The sequence below is a fragment of the Neophocaena asiaeorientalis genome, unplaced genomic scaffold (genome assembly GCF_003031525.2).
Source record: "Neophocaena asiaeorientalis asiaeorientalis breed wild unplaced genomic scaffold, Neophocaena_asiaeorientalis_V1.1 scaffold162, whole genome shotgun sequence".
NCBI classification, from domain to species: Eukaryota; Metazoa; Chordata; class Mammalia; order Artiodactyla; family Phocoenidae; genus Neophocaena; species Neophocaena asiaeorientalis.
The window spans coordinates 1,341,486-1,363,615 of record NW_020172637.1 but is presented as its reverse complement, the minus strand read 5'-3'; positions in this window follow the sequence as shown (position 1 = coordinate 1,363,615).

Below are 22,130 nucleotides of genomic sequence, written 5' to 3'. Positions count from 1 at the left end.
TATAGAGAGAAATTTTTATTTTTAAAGTATTTTTAAGTGTCATAAATACATAAAATTAAAATTTGTAAATATGACTTATTTGTTTCTTTAACAAGTATTTACAAATCTGCTTCTTTGTTGGGTGTTGATGTAGACACATGAGTATACCAAACAGAGCACGTACTTATCCTCATTGTGTTTATACTGCAGTGAATTACAAAACCAAAATGAATCTTAGAAGCATAAAAATTAGATTTACTTCACTGAGAAATAATTTAAAATCTAATCTCAAAGGACATTGCTCTTTCTGTTAATATCATTATAATGTTTCTTTTAAGATAATTGGGATTTTTAAATGATTCCTTTATATTGTATGAATGACAACTAGACCACTCATTGTGGTCTAGGTCACACATCTCCCTTTTCTACACTAAGCCCTACTTCAACATATATGGAATAATTACTTTCAGAGACATGGCTGACATTAGTGCAAATCAGTGTCACTGAGCTAAAATCAAGGGAGTGGCAAAAATGTTCTTCTACCAGAGGCTCTAGGGGAGAATCAGTTCCTTGCTTCATATAGCTCTGATGGCTACCATCATTCCTTTGTGGTCATTCCAAAATCTCCCTGTCTTTATAAAAACAAATTTTCAGTAAGAAAGGGATCCTAAGACTTCATAGACAAAAATAGTGGCCAGGCGGTAATGAGCTAGTCAATGACAATGAATGGGACACAATCATCCTGACAGCAAGATGTAAGTGGAAAAGGGGTTAGTTAATTGGAAAAGGCAATTAAAACAGCAACACTAAACATAAGTCACCTACTTCATTCTTCACTTGAGAAGTACTCACTCCCCAGCCTGGTTACCAAACAGTTTTAAAAGAACAAAAGCACAACAATGAAGATTATCACTGTTTCAGTCCTGTTCATTTTGTACACTGCCATTTCTGTTAACCAGGGGTTTGAAGAAAAGTCACTATTTTGCATTTTGTGTATACATAAAGTTCTGCCATTATCATTTCATCTAAAGATGTAGATTAAACATTTTAATAATGTTATATTCTCTAGATTCAGAACTGTATTAAATATTCTTCTTAATAATTTAGTCATGTGTTCCACATCTCTTTATGTAGACAAGTAACACTATGCTGTATTTAAAATTCTAATCATTCATAAAATAGTAAGAGTGCAATAAAAACTTGTTGGTTACATATAAATAAATCTTGGTGGTGGCTCTTTATTTCCTAGGAAGTGTATTTTTTGTTTAGTTTTGTATTTCTTTGTTTGACTTTGTTTTTATTATATTTTCCAAAAGCCTGAAAAATTATTGTTAAATCATATAATCATTTATGTATCTTAAAGGATTTATAAAAGGTTGTTTTTGCAGGGTCTCAGACAAGCGGCTTGTAATTGTCATTGCCTTAGAAAAGGGGGGAGGGAGCCTTCCAATAGGCATGAAGTCAGTTTCATTTGCTGCTGGCAGTTCTAAGCACAACAACACTGAAATATAGGACTTAATCAAATAGACTGTAATATTATTTATAAATTTTGTTGAACAAAAGAAAAACTATTGGATGTGCTATGTACTATTATTTAAATATTCTATAAAGCAAAGCAAAGAGGATTTCATGTAGAATTAATTAATAACACTATTGCAACAAAAAGTCAATTTATTCCTTCAACCGTAGCATATTTCTCTCAAGCCTCTTACTCAGTCCCATAGAAGATTATGGGGAAGATGAGACACAATGATAAGCTTATTCATTACCTCTGAAAAGCTGATCTAAGTAAAAGAGATATCAAGATCAAATAATACAATGGATTCACTATATTATACTCCTGTGATTTGTGAGGAAAATTCTACTAAATGTTTTTGTATTAACATTTAAAATAGTTATCCTTAATATTGAAAATGGAACTCCTATTTTTATTAGGCTTCAGATTTAAAAAGCAATATTCAGAGCTCAGTTTAAATTGATAACTAGCAGACAGTCTGATAAAACTTCTCTTAAGTTCTAACCATAATGCTTATAAAAACAAAAAGAGAGTTGGGTTCCCACATATTTACCTCAAACAAAGACTGCCACAGCCCATCACCAGAATGGAGTAGGATTGTCCTGGGGGGTTTAAATTCCATGAGATTAAATTTTGCGATACAAACTGTGACCTACTCATGGATTTTCATGTGAAACAAAATAGACCTGTCATACAGAAAGAAGACAAAAGGCATTCAATCCATTCTACCTTGCTTTTCCTTTGGCTGAAAGACTTTCAGTCTTTAATAACCAAACCCTGGCCATTCATTCCTGCTTTTCACCTACACACATGTGGTGAAAGGTAAGTATCCAGTCATTCTTTCTCCCTCCATTCAGAGAGGGAAAGTTTCAAAAATAACTAGCCATAAGGAAATAGACTGGGAGAATGGTGAACTATATGATATTGATTCCAGTTTCCACATACCCTTAAATTAGTAAGTTAAGTAGAAATGAAGCTATAGGAAAACCAAAACACAGAACAATACAGATGAAGAGATTTAATGCTGCTATTAGATCTGAAATGGGCTGTAGCCTCCTCACTGTAATATTCTGGGTTTTGTTGTTGTTATTGTTGTTGATAGGAAAGAGATATATCAGCAACAATGAAGACAAATGATTAGGATCAATGTAAGTTAATATTTGTTTGGAAAATCTGAAGTTCACATAAAGCTTTTCCCTTTTCAACAAGGAGTAAATAGGGGAAAACCAAAGCAAACACAACAAACAATCTTAGAATTAATACTGTCCCATTATGAATTAAAAAAAATAGAAAGAAGAGTCTACCATGAAAAGTGAAATAGTGGAAAAATAAGCAGCAAAAACACTAAAATATGAGACATAATTAAAATCATCCTCATAGACAATAATGTTGGAAAAGGCAGAGTGGCATATTAGAAAACCAAACCAAATTTCACTCAAAATGCAGAGAAAAAGGATATTAGGGTGAAAACAATGAAAGTAAAAATAACAGATATCAAGGGGAGAGAATTGATACTTAAAGAAAGTATTTTTCTATTACTGAGAAGGAAAATAAAACTGTCTAGACCATAAAAGAAAACAAAGAAACATTAAACAAAATATTCTAGGCTTTAGAAGAGACATCTCTAATTATTTTTTAGATTTTCAGATACTGTCACAATATTATAGAACTTGTTGCCAGACTTGTTACCTTTTGTTCCAAAAGGAAGGCAAGTCTTCCTACAGTTAGGAAGTGTCAATTTTTTTGAAGTACCACATTTTAGGCAAAACTAATGAAAGACACCCATTGTATTTACCAAAAGTAAAATTCTGAATTCTAATATTAAGAAACAAGTTATAATCACAAGAGATAGGAGGAAAGTTACCAGTAGAGGATAAAAAGCAGTCTGGCCTTAAACCTGCTATCTTAAAGCTTAAAATGAAGAATTATTTAAGAAGTATTGAAAGGGAAATTGTGATTCTAGAATTGTATATTTCACCAAGTTGTCATTCCTCTATGACAACAACAGGCATGTAAAGGCTTAGACTTACCCATTTTTGAAAACAGTAATAACAAAAATGAATTCTACTTGAAAATGTACATTTTAACAAGCTGAAATTCTGTATTTCAGAATAATATAAAGTGGCTTGTGGTTAACACTGACACTATTTACTTTCAAGATTAAGTTAAATGTGAAACAGTGTCTAAAAAACTAAATAAATATACCAAAATAGTTTCTGAAATGGAAATTTTATAGATCAGGAAACATTAAAATAATAATATATGTGGAATGTACACTTACATGCATAAACTAAAGGAAAATATCATTTCATGTCAAAGAAGGCGTAATTTGCAAAAAGAAATACCATGTATGTCACCTAAAATTTCTGACCACAAATCAATTACAAGTAAGATTTAATGATAGGGCTTCCCTGGTGGCGCAGTGGTTGAGAATCTGCCTGCCAATGCAGGGGACACAGGTTCGAGCCCTGGTCTGGGAAGATCCCACATGCTGCAGAGCAACTAGGCCCGTGAGCCACAACTACTGAGCCTGTGCATCTGGAGCCTGTGCTCCGCAACAAGAGAGGCCGCGATAGTGAGAGGCCTGCGCACCGCGATGAAGAGGGGCCCCCGCTTGCCACAACTAGAGAAAGCCCTCGCACAGAAACGAAGACCCAACACAGCCAAAAATAAATATATTAATTAATTAATTTAAAAAAAGATTTAATGATAAAATATTTAATCTAATCCTTCTGTATCTTTCATATTTTAAAATATTTTATAAATCTATTCAATCACAAGATATTGTGCAGTAATGGGCTATGTATAAATCAATTTTATCAAACATTACGGAAAACTATAGAAACTGTATTTTAGTCCACATATTCATTCCATAGATTTATTGGTTTACCAAATACTTTTAAGTACATACTGTATTCCAGGCATCATTCTAGATTTTCCTATATCATGTTACGGAATAGAATAATACTATCTTACCTGATACAGTGGAAACACATAAAATAGAAATTATAATTCTGGGCCTAACTTAAGTTTGGAACTTGGAAAAGTAATGTGTATGTGGTGAAAGGTCAATATTAACAATGCAGCTTTTTGCTGGTATTACTTTTTCTTTCTGAAAGTTCACAAAAATGATGGGAAATAATTTCAGATACTGTCACAACATTATGGATATTTGTTGCCTTTTCATTCCATAAGGAGGGCAAACCTTCCTTTAGCCAGGAAGAGTCAATATAATTGCACTTGAGCTGGAGTTTTATAATAATAAACCACACATAATTATGATGTTATGTAACTGGTGGACTTTGTAAAATAACAACCTATATGAGCTCAAACTTCCTTCATAGGGTCAATTCAAGCTGTTTCCTTTTTGGTTCAAGTTTCTTAGGGCTTTTGTTTTGACGTGAAATAGTAATAAACTACAAAACAGTGTAAAAGTATTATTTTTATTACCAATTTAATTGTTGTTAATAATAGCACAAAACAACACAATACTGTGTTGCATTACATGTGTTGCAATATAAACTCTTACATCAGATGTGAATGCAAGCCTTCTAGGACCTTGAAACTGGCCTATAAGGGTAAGTTGAATTTGGATAAGACAGAGAATGTAGGTTATTTATATCCAACAGAAACAAAAACTATAATAAAAACCATAAAAAGGGTCAACCAAATTTGAATTAATGAAATTGATCTTAGATTTAAGGAAAGAAACTATTAATATGTTAACTATGTGGTGACCATGATAATGCCCCTTGCAGAATTCTTACTACAGTATGCAATAATCCACTCTTAGTGCCTGTATCAGAGGACAAGAAGTGAAAGAGATAAGTAGAGTATAACTTTTTAAGGGAAAAAATGTTTAAAATAGTAGGGAATAGAAAACTATCAAGATGATTCAATTATTCAAGATGAGCATTATAGTGATGAGATAGATTCATTTTAACTAATTGAATTTTCATGATAATAACTGTAATACATATTTAATATAGAGAACTTAGAAAACAAAAGAATGAGAAAAGGCCAAAAATATCAACAAGAAAGAAGAGTCATCATTAACATTTTGGTGTATTTAATTAGTCTTCTTTTAAATGCACAGTTTTTAAAATCAATTTCATAGTACAAAAAATACATTTTACTGAAAATATGTTTCAGGAGTAGGCTGCAATAAAAAGCATGTAAGAAGGATTGGGAAAAACAAATAATGTGCAAGAAGTGAGAGTTTTTTTAAGGCATTGTTAATTTTGCAGATTTCATTTAGAAGGTTTAAGAATCATTTTATTCTTTATGGAGGATTTGATCATCATAATCATAGTAGAAATGTAGAAAATTGAAAGATATAAAAGAAAAGATTGGTAGAAAAATCTTATGTCCTTTGTCTTATGAGCTCTGAGGAATAACTTTTTAATATATAATAAAATTATTTCCACTCAGCTGCCAAGGAGAGTAGATTCAAGTTCATAGAGCCATGCATCATAGAAGTGTTGGTGCTCTGTGGGTAAAATGATGACATTTGTTTCAAAATGTTGTACTCTCAGTAACAAAAAAAAAAGTTTTGGGGCTTCCCTGGTGGCGCAGTGGTTAAGAGTCCACCTGCTGATGCAGGGGACACGGATTCGTGCCCCGGTCTGGGAAGATCCCACATGCCGTGGAGTGGCTGGGCCCGTGAGCCGTGGCCGCTGAGCCGCACGTCCAGAGCCTGTGCTCTGCAACGGGAGAGGCCACAACAGTGAGAGGCCCGCGTACTGCAAAAAAAAAAAAAAAAAAATTTCTAAAAGGTATGCTTGAGAAATAGTTAGTTAGGGATATAGATTCATTTGAAGTAAGCCTATGACTATTAATTATGCTATAGATAATGCTGATATTGACTTCCTCAAATGAAAGCAGTCATTCTAATTCTAATATTATGACTGTCTTAAGAATGAATGACATTTTAAGTTTAATTAGGTCCCATTTGTTAATTTTTGTTTTGATTTCCATTACTCTAGGAGGTGGTTCAAAAAAGATCCTTCTGCAATTTATGTCAAAGTGTGTCCTGCCTATGTTTTCCTCTAAGAGTTTTATACTGTCTGGCCTTATATTAAGGTCTTCAATCCATTTTGAGTTTATTTTTGTGTATGGTGTTAGGGAGTGTTCTAACTTCATTCTTTTACATGTAGCTGTCCAGTTTTCCTCACATCCCTTATTGAAGAGGCTGTCTTTTCTCCATTGTATATTCTTGCCTCCTTTGTCATAGATTGGATGACCTATGTGTGTGGGTTTATCTCTGTGCTTTCTATCATATTCCACTGGTCTATTTTTCTGTTCTTGTGCCAGTACCATACTGACTTGATTACTGTAGCTTTGTAGTATAGTCTGAAGTCAGGGAGCCTGATTCCTCCAGCTCCGTTTTTCTTTCTCAAGATTGCTCTGGCTATTCAGGGTCTTTTGTGTTTCCATACAAATTGTAAAATTTTCTGTTCTAGTTCTGTGAAAAATGCCATTGGTAATTTGATAGGGATTGCATTGAATCTGTAGATTGCTATGGGTAGTATAGTCATTTTCAAAATCCCACACCTCCTTTCCCCCTTGGTGTCCATACGTTTGTTCTCTACTTCTGTGTCTCTATTTCTGTTTTGCAAATAAGATCATCTATACCATTTTTCTAGATTCCACATATATGTGTTAATATATGATATTTGTTTTTCTCTTTCTGACTTACTTCACTCTGTATGACAGTCTCTAGGTCCATCGACATCTCTACAAGTAACCCATTTTCATTCCTTTTTTATGGCTGAGTAATATTCCATTGTATATATGTACCACATCTTCTTTATCCATTTGCCTGTTGATGGACTTTATTGTAAATAGTGCTGTAATGAACATTGGGGTACATGTGTCTTTTTGAATTTTGGTTTTCTCTGGGTATATGTGCAGGAGTGGGATTGCTGGGTCATATGGTGGTCTATTTTTAGTTTTTAAGGAACCTCCATACTGGTCTCCATAGTGCCTGTATCAACTTACATTCCCACCAAGAGTGCAGAGGGTTCCCTTTTCTCCACACATTCTCCAGCATTTATTTTTGGTAGATTTTTTGATGATGGCCATTCTGAAAGGTGTGATTTGATACCTCATTGTAGTTTTGATTTGCATTTCTCTAATGATTAGTGATATTGAGCATCCTTTCATGTGTTCGTTGGCCATCTTTATGTCTTCTTTGGAGAAATGTCTATTTAGGTCTTCTGCCCATTTTTGGATTGGGTTGTTTGTTTTTTTGATATTGAGCTGCATGAGCTGTTTGTATATTTTGGAGGTTAATCCCTTGTCAGTTGCTTCGTTTGCAAATATTTTCTCCCATTCTGAGGATTGTATTTTCATCTTGTTTATGGTTTCCTTGGGATGAATTGAGAGATTGGGATTGACACATATACACTATTGATACTATGTATAAAATAGATAACTAATGAGAACCTAATGTATAGCTCAGGGAACTCTACTCAGTGCTCTGTGGTGACCTAAATGGGATAGAAATCCAAAAAACAGGGGATATATGTACACGTATAGCTGATTCACTTTGCTGTACAGTAGAAACTAACACAACATTGTAAAGCAACTATACTCCAATAATAATTAATTAAACAAAAGAATGAATGAACTTGATTACATTCCCTAATCATTGTACTCTTTAAATGATTCAGAGAAATTGTATTAAAAAACAAAAAAAGATGGATGTATTGTTAACAGCTTTGTATTCTTTAGATACAATTAATACATAGTTGAGCATTTTAGTTATCTGAAAATTTACTTTAAAAAAGCTAATAATGATAATTATTAGACCTAATGAAGGATAGTATGAAAATACAGGTGCCATTAGAACTAGAAAAATTATGTGCAGTATTCAAATAGAACAGTGAAGGCAAATTGGAAAAATCCTAGTGATATATAAATATACTGTATTCTGTGGAGGTAAGTGTTATGAAGAATGTAAGCTTTCTTTTCAAACTGACTTGATTCTTTCCTAAACAAGTATTTTTTTTTTTCTGTCACTTTGGCTTTGGAAGTCATCTTTCATCCTTGAAGTGAGAGTCATAAATTTTGGGATGAATTGTAAATCCCCTCAACAATGACATCTATTGAGTCTTCTTATTTGAGAAATGATCTTGCAGCTTGGAAGTGTAATAACTAAAATAAATGAATCTTGAAAGCCTTTAACAGGCTTTTGGAAATTTGGCTTTCCTCAGTGTAGAAATGCCATTCCACTGATTAAGCACAAACAAGGAATATGAAAAAAATACATAGCTTTTTCTAATACTCTACATCTAAAATCTTTATTGTTTGAAAATATGGCACTTTACTGACCTTTTCATAGGTATTTTCTGCTTTTCTTATATCAGATTCTTGACTCTGAAGTTTTCAAAAAAAATTTAATGTTATTTACCAATTTTTCCCACAAGCAAGCAGAAATACCTCCACTAGTTAATTTAACAGAAGGAGAAATGTCTGGTTAAAGAACTGGTTAAACAAGTGTAAGAAGACCAAAAAATCAAGAAGAGGGTCCTGAGGTAACACAGATTATAGCTGCAGGAAGCAGTTGAACCTCTAAGAGTGGAATATAAAGGAAAATGTTGCTCTTTCAAGAACCTAGAACATGAACACAGGTTCCTTCAGGGTTGAGGTCCAGATCGCTGAGAATAGAGGCTGCCTCTCTGCCACTGGAACTTCAGAGGGTCTTGGTGAGAAAGGTTCTGAAAGTTTTCTAGCACTAAATGTTAGATCTGAATGCTGCTGACAGAAGGAAGTGCTTGTGTTAGGGCAATGCCTACAGGAGTTCAAAACAGGAAGAGTAAAGTTGTCCCCCTCATCTTGCCTTCTGGTCTCTTATTGGCAGGTAGGCAGGAGAAATCTAGTTTGCAGAGTCCCTTCTCCAACATCTCACAGTAGAATCCAGACAATAGATTTGGGCTGAAAGACAATAGCTTATGACTTTATCCAATTCCTTTGAATTACTATTATTATTCACTGTTTAAAGTAATAGGGCATGCAGTTTTTCTGCTCAGGCTTCAGTGAAAGAGATCTTCCTAAGTCACCCTTGTTATTTCAAGATTTCCATCAATTTACTCTGGAGCTGCTTGTTGAATTATACCTATTAAAAAAAATCTTATCTGTTAATCTTCTTTCTAACTTAAAACAGATGAAAAATGTGGCTCCTTGCCAGGAAATTTGGAAGCATATGCTGTGTTTTCTGGATACTCTTATTTTTTCCGGCAAGTAAACTCATACTTTCAAGCTTTACCTATTTGCAAATATCACCAAGTATAAAATCAAGGGCAAAAATAGACGCTGACCTGGTAAAAAAAAAAACTGACACTGGTGTCTTCTCTTCATTAGTGTCACTCAAATTAACTCAGTCCTTCAAAGTTCTGGATTCACCTGCTTACACCCTGGCATTCACGCTCAGCTGGTTTCCCTGTGTTTGAATACTGTCTTCCTACCCTTATAGTACTTGGAGGATTCTTCTCTTCCATGCCACTTCCCGGGACTTCAGAATTTCCCTTTTTGTGTCTTCCAGTCTTCTGCATAATCACTTTTATTCCAAGTCTCTCTTGCATCTCCTCACTCCTCTTTAATGCTAGTGGGAGAGACCCATTTGCTTCCCACTCAATCAGGCAGGTGTTTAATTGCTTTCTTAGCACTTTCAAGTAGCTATTTTCCTATAAGAATTTCCCTCCCATTTACTCCTACTTGCTAATATATCTCTTATCTTGTGGAAAAGCAGAAAGACAAGGACATTTAAATCACCATAATGCTGCTGATGTACATAAAACCATTGATAATTCTTTCCCTAGCCAAAAATAAATCTCTTCCTGTTTTCATGGAGAGGAAACCACATACCTTCTATCAGATACTGAGTGCAGGTTCCCTAAATGGTTGAATTAAAACTAAAACCACAGCAATAAACATTTTAATTTATGTATGTTATGTAGTAGTTTATTGGCAATAACCTCGACATCTTTTCACTTTACTTACCTAGCTATTGCTGGTCTACTTTTTTTTCCACTTACAACTGTTCTTGACCAGCAAATAAGATTTTAAAACAAAATGGAGAATAATTTCTTAGTGTGCATGTGTTTATGTATGTGCTATTTGTCTGAACTGTGCTAAATAATGCATATTATACATCTAAACTATATATTTGCTTTGTATTCATTTTCATTTTTCTCTGTGCTATGTAGAAGGGCTATAGGTTATGATTAATCTACAAATGCGTTAACTTATTGAATCTTACGAATATACAGTGTTGAGCTGTTCTTGATATTTTAAAGCACCATGCAAAGTAGCAGCCATGATTCACGGATCATGGTCCTAATAGGCAGAGGGCCGAACACTCAATAAATGTGAAATCTCTGCTCTAGATAGTAAGTCAGAATTCATTTCTTTCCTCTATTCACCCATTAAAACCTTTAGCTACCAGTAAACCATTTCTCACTTTTCTGAACTAGATTTGCATTCTTTTGTTCTCTAGTCTCTCCTTCCATCCTTTTGTGAACCTATGAAGACAAGGACCATGTCTGATATTTTTAATCCCCCGCAATTTCTAATCAGTTTTCCTACACATACTCAGTATTTACTGGCTTTAGCTGCAATAAGACAAGAAGACATGATGGGACTGTTTAGCATTCTTGGATATTTTTCTATTTTCATACATGAATTTTATAATACTTATATATTAGGCAGTATCTCTAACCACAAAGTTGCTACTTTATTTGGAATAGCTTGATAAGTTAAAATAATATTAAAATCTTTCTACTGAGAGGAATATTGTTGATCTAAATAGCTAATTTTACAGTCCTTTATCTTAGCCTGACTAAAATGTTCATATTAGAAAAAACATTTGTGGTTGAACTTATAATCAGAGAGTTTATCCAATCAATTCAAGTAATAATAAATAGCAAACTATTAAATAGAGCTTATAATGGCCAGGTACTCTTTTAAGCACTTTTCATAAATGAATTCATTTAATCTTCAGGACAACTTCATGAGGTAGATATTATTATTATCCCCATTTCGTAGATGAAAAAGCCAGCTCTCTGGTGACAAGTTTGAATCCATGTGTCCAGGTTAATAGGCTATGATCTTCTGCATAACATGTTTTCTCTTAAAATGATAAAATTATTTTGCTTATTGCTATAGAACATCCAAATTGGAATAAATAGCAGCATCCTATTTATATTCTAGCATTTTAAGTAAGCTTCAATTTAGCTCCATTTTCAAAGATTCCAAATATGGAAATGGAGCGGGCAGAGGTTAGGAGAGAAAGAGCAACAGAAAACTAGAGGTTCTTGAACTCCTTTTGCCCTGGGTTCTTCTACTGGGTCCTACGCCCTCAGCAATATTCAGTGAGTGAAAGATTTATGACTGAAATTATGAAAAGAACAGTTTCTTTGGTCCCAGCAGTCACTAAATTGGGAATTCAGCTTTCCAAATATTTTGCCTTAACTCTCACCTTGCAAAAATACCAATCCTGAATATTAAAAAGCCTCTCTGAAGAGCATAGACTACAGCCCAAGAAACAAATAGGAGAGACAAGTAAGCATATTTATATCCTACAATGAATTCCTGCAGATTTTAAATGTTTCTATAATTTTCTTCTGTGTAGTAATAAAAACAAATTAGGCTCATGTTGTTTTTATTGACTTAGGGCTTAATGGAACTGCCACTTTTCAATAGGGTTTCACATAGGTGTCCAATTAACTATTCACTTAGACAGAAGGTTACTGCACAAATGTATGTAACCTTACCCAGACCATTTGTTTAATGTTTCCTGCCATGTGACAGCACTTATCTGATTACCAGCAGAAAGCAAACAAGTCATGATGACCAAAATAACCCTTCATGTGTTCTTAATAAATGCTACTCTTACGATTCTTGGTTTCAGATAAAACATTGTGGAAATTACTATATTGCACAATGACTATATGTACACATACACCCACTCGCGTATACAGATGCAGGACAAATGACCATTTATTTTATTCTTCCATAATAATAATATATGAGAGGGAAGAGTGGAAGAGGTTTATACGGAATCTCCCTTATTAATTCAGATAAAAACTGTATTGCTTCTAATTTCTGGATACGTAATTCAGTAATTAGAATTTGATATATCATTAACACACAATTGTATGGCTTTAGGGAACCTGAAACTTACTTTTTTTCTTTTCCTTCCTCCCTGTCTCACTCTGTGTTTGCCTCTTTCTCTCTTTATTCTTTTATTTTCTTTATTGTAAATGATTGTATATCAACATAAACCAATTAAATATATACATTTGCATCCAATAAATCATATAGAAGCTATGAAATTTTATATGTATTTCTTAGATTGTTGCATTCATTACAGAGATTAGAAGCTAGTCACAGAAAGTGTTCATATTTACATGAACTACTGAAATCATAGGAAATTATCACCATACCTTAAAATTAGTACTTATATATCTCTCACATATGTGTCATTAGAATCAAGATAATAAGAAGCATATACAGATTTATAGAGATTTATCATTAGAATAAACTTTAAATAATTTCTTGAAAGGAAAGGTGCTTCTCTACAGATATGTGTGTAGATAAATTCATCTGTCCATATGTATACATGTTTTGACTTTTGATAATCACAGAATTAAGTCTGAGTTTATGAGAAACCCTAATATTTTCTGAAAATAGAGTGAAGCTTAAGAGTAAAGAGAGCTATTTCATGTTCACTATATCCAGAATTGTTCAATAGCACAAGGAAAAAAAAAAGAAAAACAAAACATTAGAGGAGTCTAGGTGAGCTGCTGAGACTGAAGCCTGTCCAACAGCAATTAAAAAGTCTCCAATTTGTAATCACTCAAGTGCAAATATGCAGTTTTATTTTTTTATTTCATTGGATATTTTAGGTTTTATAAATTATACAAAGAATGCCTTCTATAGGAATATCTCTGTATTCTTACATATTAAAGAAAGTGATTTTTTTGATTAGACAAATAAATAGGTTCAAGGTTATATTCAGAAATAGAATCAGCTGAAGTGTAGAAATACTATTATTTAACAAGTAAAGGCTGTTAATTCTCAACTCTATCAATACCAATATCAGATATAACTATCATTTTGGCACAGGTATAAATCAGAAATTATAATATCTATATTTCCTTAAACAAAAGCTCTGTTTAGATGGTCTGCTTGGGGTATTTAAGGACTTGTTTAAATTTTAATTACTTCTTTTTAACTTTTTATTTAGAAATTAATTTCTTTTCAGAAGAAAGATATAATTTGAGTTTTCTCAGAAATAAACAGAATTAAATAGCCTAAATATACACTTTCTTTGGAACTCTCAATTCAAAATTAAGCTTGTTGAAATGTATTGTCAGTTCCTTATCTATATATTCCACAAAAGCATGCTGATGGGCTACAGATATCATTCAGAGCACAAAGGTAACTTTAAAAATGCTCTTTGTGAATTCTCCTGTGAAACCCAAGAGAACAAATAGTTATTTAAGATAGAATAATTTCAAAACACACATTCTACACTTCTTCTGTTTTGATAACACATTTTCATCATGGAACTTTTAAAAAGATTATTTGAAACATATTTTTAAGTAAACAGCTTTTCAATTATTTTTAAAATTTTTAATAGAAACATGGAATCCCTCTCTTCTATTCTTCTAATTCAAGCTGCTACATAGATTTTTAAACAAAAAATAGAATCCTGATTTTGCATGGGAGTTGGAGACAGGAGTCAAAGTTGAGGATATTAGTGATAAAAAGTCCAAACAGTCTAAAGAGTGAGTCTAGAAAAGTACATGCAGGTCTAACTTATGTAACGATTGTAAACCTCATCGACAAACTTTAGCCAACAACATTTATGCTGGTGAGACTAGAATTATGCTAAAATTAACACAATTCAAAGCAATTGTAGGGGAAGAAAGTACTAAAAGGATGAGAATTGTGTGTTTCTTTTTTTCTCTCCAAAAATCCAAGAGAGGGGAGCTTACAACAAAAACAATATTATAGTATGGAGAGTTGAGATACGTAACTGAGAGTAAGCATCTCACTACGGATGGATATTAACTGATATATAAAATTTTTACTGGCATCCTCCCAAAGCAGCTCATGAGAGAGGAGAGGGAGAGGAGCATAGGGACCTTCTTCTTGTTGGCAGGGTTATTTTCCAAAAATTCAGCAAAATGCCTCAGGAGATAAAGAGCCAGGGATGATGGATATATCACAACAATGAATTTGGGAGCTAAAAACAAACAAACAATGAAAATCAACAAACCCAAAAAGCAAAATCTGGTAAGTAAAAAGATATTTCTTCTTGCCCTTGAATGCTTTCCCCCGTCTAGAAGCAAAAAGGAGAGAAGATATATCAAGAAGAGTAAGAAACTTACATGCCATGAACTAGAATCATGGTGGTAGAAACAGGGATGAGAATGGGAGATTAGGGAAAAGAAAGGGAACAATTTTGTATGTAACAGGAGATTGATTTTGGGTTTGCTTGTGTTTGGCTTTTAAATACCTGAAATATTATTCCAAAAGACAAAGTGACTGGAAGAACTTTAAAAACTGCCTCACATATCTTCCAGACTTGGGGAAAGGAAATCCAACAGAATGTGTTTAAGGGCATTAAAAAGAAAATAAATTCTCTTCATTATGGTCACTGAGTTCTATCCATTTAAAAGCCCTTTATATTTTCTGAAGTCAAATTAGGTTCAAAGGATTTGTTGTTGGGCTTGTTTTCTAAGAACCCATTCTCTCTTCTCTCTCTGTCTCTCTCTAGTCATTTTTACCTGGTTTCTCTCCCTTCATATGTAACACAAAAGCTTTCAGGGGAAGATGGCACCATCCCTGGCCCTAAACATTGTACACAATCCCATTTCTCAGTCACAGTCATTGGTTCAAGCAAAGTTATGTGATCAAACTTGTCCCTGAGATGCAAAGGGAACAAAATGGGGGTGTCTGGGAAAGAGGCTTTCTCATTCTCTGGCCAGAGCTTCCAGAAGATGTCTTTCTCTCTAGATGAGGATGAGAATGAATGTAGGTTCAAAAATATTGACAGTCATCCTGCAACCAGCTTAGGGCAAAACTGACACAGCAGAAGGAAGAAATGCTATGAGATGGGTCTTTAATAATGCTGTTGATCTAGTGAATCAGATTAACAGTGAATCCCATCCTAAATCAAGACTGCTCTCCAGTGTGAGCCAATTATTTCCCTTGACTAAATAGTAAGTTACTAGGGTTACCTTTTTAGTATCTCACTACTTATTATACAAACAGAAAACCCTGCACTCTAGCCACAGAGTCAGAATCCTCTACATTTTTGTTGTGTCTCTTTCACCGCGGAGATTAGTTAAACCAAGAGAGATCAAGCACTGAACACTCCAGTTCTCTGATTACATTGATTAGAAGCAACTTGGCCAAACAGTTTTTTGGGTTTTGTTTGTTTTGTTTTGTTTGCTTTTTTCCCAAAAGTTTGAGCTGGATTTGGTAGAAGAATAATATTATCCTCTTTAATTTCAAAGTATAAAGCATACAACCCTGGAGTTCTTGGTGGACATGGCGAAACCTTTGAGACAATGACCCCAATACTTGGAGAGAAGCAGGGACCAGATAAAAATAAGATTCATGATGGCCCCACAGTAACTGTTACCAGGAGTCTTTGACTTTTGTGAGACTTGAATTTGCAATTCTGTTTTCATTTCTTTGGTCTGGAATAATACTTTGAATATGTCTCTGTTTGGAATAACTCGTCAAAGTTATTTTTGGTCTCTTGCAATTACAGACTCCTAGTACTCTTGCTAAGCAATGCCCTTCAGACTTCTCTGCAACATTTTTTTCACCTATGTGTATGGCAGCAAGGTGTAACATTTCAACTATAATCTCCTAATAGACAATACAGTTTTACCCCAATTAAAAAAATTGCTTCAGCTTATTTTATATATTGCCACACTTATTATGCTAAACATTTAGTTATTTCTAAATATTTGATATTAGACACAGGATATGTTGAATATAGTTGACTATAAATATGTATATTTCTACATGATAAGTACCCGGTATAATATTTGGAGGTCAACAGTCATTTTAAAATATTTATAGAAACTTCCAGGTTGCCTCAAATATTTTTTTAACTAAATAACAATGAACAATTTGTAAAATGTCCAGTTTCTGGAAACATTTAGCAACACTGGAGATATATGTATATATATATATATTGTTCCCCCCTCTTATATCAATCTGATGTGTTAATAATAGTATCTCCTTTAAATTTGAGATCTTCTGATATGCGTATTGACCATTTATATTTCTTATCATGGGAATCATCTCTACTTTATCATATTTACTGGAGTTTTTAGGCTTTTATATGTGACAGAATGTTTAATATTTTCTCCTGTTTTTATTCTTTTTCCTTTGTTTTATATCTCCTATCTATACATATTTTAAATATTTACATACGTATTTTGATATTTTCACTTACGGGTTCTGGTTTTCTCTTATTCTTGAACTGATGAAGCACAGTACCAAATCATTCATGCATTCTCCTTTATTTTGTTTCAGTTTTTTACTTTTTTCAGTAAATAAAAGCTAACCTCACATACATTTCATTGGCCAATCCTTTTGGTTCATTTATTTCATTTTATTTCCTAAAATCTTGTTTTTAATTTTTTTAATCTTTAATTTACATATATAAAATACTCATGTGCTTTCAAAATCAAATACCAAGAACAAGGTATATTCAAAATCTAACCATTCTATGTAATTTCTCTACCTGATTGCCACCCTCTACTTAGAGGTAACCATGTTTTTCCAGTATAAAATGCATAATGTGGTGGGTAATGTACACAAATCTCAAACACAAGCCCCACATAGATGTACAACTTTATGTTACTATCTCCAGATTGAGATATTCCTTCTAGTATTTTAGATGTTTTAAAATAAAATTATTAACTATTATTAAAGTTATAGATAGTTAAATAGATTTAAAATATGATCTGAGGATTTTCTATGAATATTTTCTTGGCAATATATAATAAAACACATATACATTCAATGCATAAGATATATAATGCATATTAAATATGATACAAAATAGCTCTATTACTTTTTCTTTCCATTAGCTAGTTAAGTGTTTAAAAAAATATAAAGAATAATCAATAATCTATTCTTTCACCCATTGTTATGAAATGCCCTCTTGATCATTTCTTAACTACCACATACTGCTGTATTTCTTTCTGATTTTTGCCCCCTTCCTTTAAATTATTTGTACGTTCCTTGGTCAAGATCATTTATATCATTTCTATTACAGTAGGTTTATGTTAAATATTAACATCTTCTAGGCAACTGTCAAATCATTATTTTAATTTTCAAAATTGTTTTCTGCATTATTATCCATTTATTATTTGCCGTAAATGTTAAATAAATACTTAAGGGTATTCTTCAATGGGATTTATTTTAATATTTCTTATTTCAAATAATCAGAAAGTTATTAAAAATAAGCATCCACATCCACATTCTTTGTCCTCATCAAAATAACATTTTGCTATGTTTCTTTTGAAATTGTACTTAAATTTTTAAAGTATATTTCTTGTTTAATTGTCTTATACATCCCTCCTCATAAGCAGCCACTTTTATGAATAGGATTTGGATCATTTGGATGTATTTGTATAATTTTATGGACTGCTATAAATGTATGTATTCACAAACAAAATATGGTAATTTTGCAAGTTTTTAAACTTTAAAAATGCCTGCACATATCATTCAGCAATTTGGTTTTTAAAATATTTTTGAAATGTATCCTTTTTTTATATGTGTAGCTCCAGATTCTGTAACTTCTGCATAGTATTTTCTATCATGATTTCTACAGCATAATTTACTTGTACATTTCTTGTAGATGAGAATTTAGCCTGCTTTAGCTTTTTTGTTTCTATTTTGAACCATCTTTACTTAACAGGAATCCATCAGCTTTATTCTTTTTGGAAATTATTTGCTCAAAATGTTTTTGCCCATTTATACTCCTAAGGACACAACAGTTCTTGTTACTCTCTATCTATGTTAACCCTTGATGTTATAAAGATTTAAAATTTTACCAATTTGATATATGTGAAATAAAATCTCAAATTTCTAATTTGCATATTCTTGAGTATTAGTGATATCAAACATTTTCTTTATAATTTTTTCACTTCCCAATTTTATGAAAACTCATTTTCATATATTCCCCCTTTCTTCAACTAGGTTGTTTCTCCTTTTGATTTTTTGGCAATATTATTGAGTTGTAGCAGCTCTTCTCTTATAGATCTTTAGGAATTATTCATAAATGTTTCATAATAAACATAATTTGACAGTTAGTTACACTATCTTCCACCAATTGTAATTTGTCTATAAAAGTTATTTATAGTGTTATGTTGACCAGTAGTATTTATTTTTTTGTAGTTGAGTACAGTGCTGCTTTTACATTTTTTAAGGACAAAAATTGACAAAAGAATACCACACTATGAAGTATGCAGAAATAAAACTAACATGGACTTTAAGAGGCTTTCTATCAACGACTTCATATATGATTTAAAATGATAGGGATGAATTACATTCTTCTCCTTGAGAAGTAATAGTATATATAGCATCAAGATAAATGTTGCAAAGGGGATAGCTTCAACACTTTATTAATATATTGCATGTAGTACTTTTTATGGTCAAATTATGAGTCATTTTTATGATAATTGTATATAGAAATGTTACCGTATAGTGAGCAGGTATAAATCTGACATAAACACTCTTCTTGATATTAAATCAAGTATCTTCCAAAGATTTTCAGTTTTAAATCATATCAAATAATCTATAAATGACAATACTTTGCATTGTCATGTCTCACCTTCACACATCAAACAGTTTTTATCCTCCTGAATTTTTTTCATTAAAAACTGCTAATTAGTAGCTTTTATTAATATTTATCTACAGCAGTTGAAACTGTCATAAATATGAAATATTTTCATACTTCAGGTTCATGTATAAATTCTCCTATTTTATTCCAAAGACAGTTATGTCTTTAATTTCACTGTAGAAAGTACAGAAGAAATATGTATGGTAAGCATCTAAATTTATTTGTTTTTCCTATGATTAGCCAATTGTCCATGTACTGAATAGTCACATACTGTCTTTGCTGATTTATAAAGGCACATTAGTATATGCTAGGTGCTCTATGCAACACTGTTAGTCACTTTGTCCACACCTGTACCAGCACTGTAATTATTATAGTTTTCCGTAAGTCAGGCAATTGCCCCATTTCATCCTTGTTATTCAAAACTGTCTTGATACAGCTGGCACTTAGTTTGTTGCAATGAGTTTTGAAATGGGATTGGATTTCTAGTTTACCTTAGAGAGAATGTGTCACACTAACAATTCTTCCAATCTGAATTTAGTACAACTCTCTATTTAGATCTTTATTTATCCTTCAGTACCCTTTTTTAATTTTCTTCAAAAATTCTTGCACATCACTAACCTCTTTCATTAGGTCTAATAGTATACATTTACATTCTCTTGCATTTTCTAAGTGGACCATTATGACGTGAAAAAAAACTGACTTTATTCTTCTTTTCATTTTTAGTGTTTCTTTATATATTTTCTTCACTTGTGCAGGAATGATGAATAGTTGTATGCATAATATACATAATTCTCTTATCCCAGATTTTAGTGAGAATGTTTCTACTCTCATAATTAGTATTTCATTTGCTGTAGAATTTAAAAGATGCCCTTTATTAGATTAAGGAATTTTTTTTTATTGTTTGTAAAATTTAAAAAATAGTTTTGATCAAAAGTGAAATTGTATCTTTTAAGATGATCATTAAAATGTTCTTTATTTTATCAATATGATATATTATTTTAACAGATTTTTTAAATGTTGAACATCCAAACATTCCTGGATGAACTGTAATTGGTCCTGATGTGTTATTCAACCTACTTCTGCTTGATCTCATATTTTTCATCTGAGAGTTGTAAGTTAGCTTGATTTGTGATTTTATTTTTCTGTACTGTCTTTGGTTTTAGTTATAAGGTTAGCCTTGTAAAATGGATCAGATAGCTTTGTTTATTTCCCAGAATCAGATAGGAAAAAATTCTAGAATATCTGTTGGAATTTTTAAGAAAAATAGGCCTGAATATTTGTACTTGTGTATGTATTTGAGGCAAGAAATTTTGAAATTTTTGAGTACACATTCAATTATCTTAAAGTAATTGCTTAATGAAAGCTTAAAACTTTTCATGTTGATTTCATCTCTATCCACTGAGTTATTTAAGTGTATATTTTTAAATTTCCAGAAACATGTGTGGGGGGGGGGGGGGGAGCTATGTCTGTATGGCATTCCCTATTTAATTGTGTTGTTGTCATAAAACATATTTTGTATGACATTGATTTTTTGAAATTTGTTGAAATTTTTGTGACCTAGTACTTAGTTTAATATACACTCAAAAGAACGTATATTGTCTACTGGGAGCAAAATATGCTTGTCTCCTTGACTAACCTATTTCTATGAGAAACAAATACCTTACTCCATGTGATATCTATTATTTGGTACCTATTATTTTTTTGGTACCTATTATTTTTAATACTCATTTCACTTTTACTTTATATATGACTCTAAGAAGTAGCATAGAACTGATTTTCTAAAATCAATATGATTAAAGTTTTAACGGATGCATGTAAAATATTTTTATTCATATTTTATTTTTTTACATATTTCTACCTTATTATTTTGTATTTAATATTTATTATCCTGTTTTTGTGCTTCTCTTTTTCTTTCCCCATGTTCCATAGGATTGATTAAATACACTATAACCCTTTATTTTCCTTGACTGCTTTGTGAACAAGATTTTATTTCTATTTATTTGTATATTTCCTTAATTATATATTTAAGTCTAATATAATTATTTAGAGGGAATTTTGCATGCTTAACAACCTTATCCATCATACTATTGTTTATATTTTAACTTTAGCTTTCATAGAATATACATATGTGTAATTATTAAATATATTTACAGTCTATCATTAATTTCTGAAAACATTTTATCAAGTATTATTGCCAGTATTCTGCCTATAATCCATACCTCTTATCATTGTATCTTGCTACTGGTGCACAGGATTTTCCGGTGATTTTAATGATGGTCTTTGGGTGATAAACTTTCTTAGCTTTCGTCTGAAAACATCCTCACTCATCTTGTCCTCACTCTTGAATGAAAGTTTTACTGGGAATAAATATTTGGTTGCTGATTGCCAACAGTTATTTTCCTTCAGCATTTTGAAAATATTACTAGTGATATGGGTAATTTTCCTTCTTTGAAGGGGAGGTGGGATTTTTTTCAGTGCTATCTTTTAAGAAAATATTTTTATTGTTGATGTTATATAGCTTCATTATAATCATTCTAAATGTGGATTTACTTTTATTTGTAACAATAATCATTCAAAGTGCTGTATTTACGCATTGATCTATCTCTTGCCTTTGCAGAATTGTCAACAACTATTTAATCAAATATCACTTCTAGCCCATTCTCTCTAATGTCTTCTTCTGGAACACATCTTAAACGAATATGTTTTTTTGTTAATCTACATTCTTTGTACTTTGAATTCTTTTTCTAATTC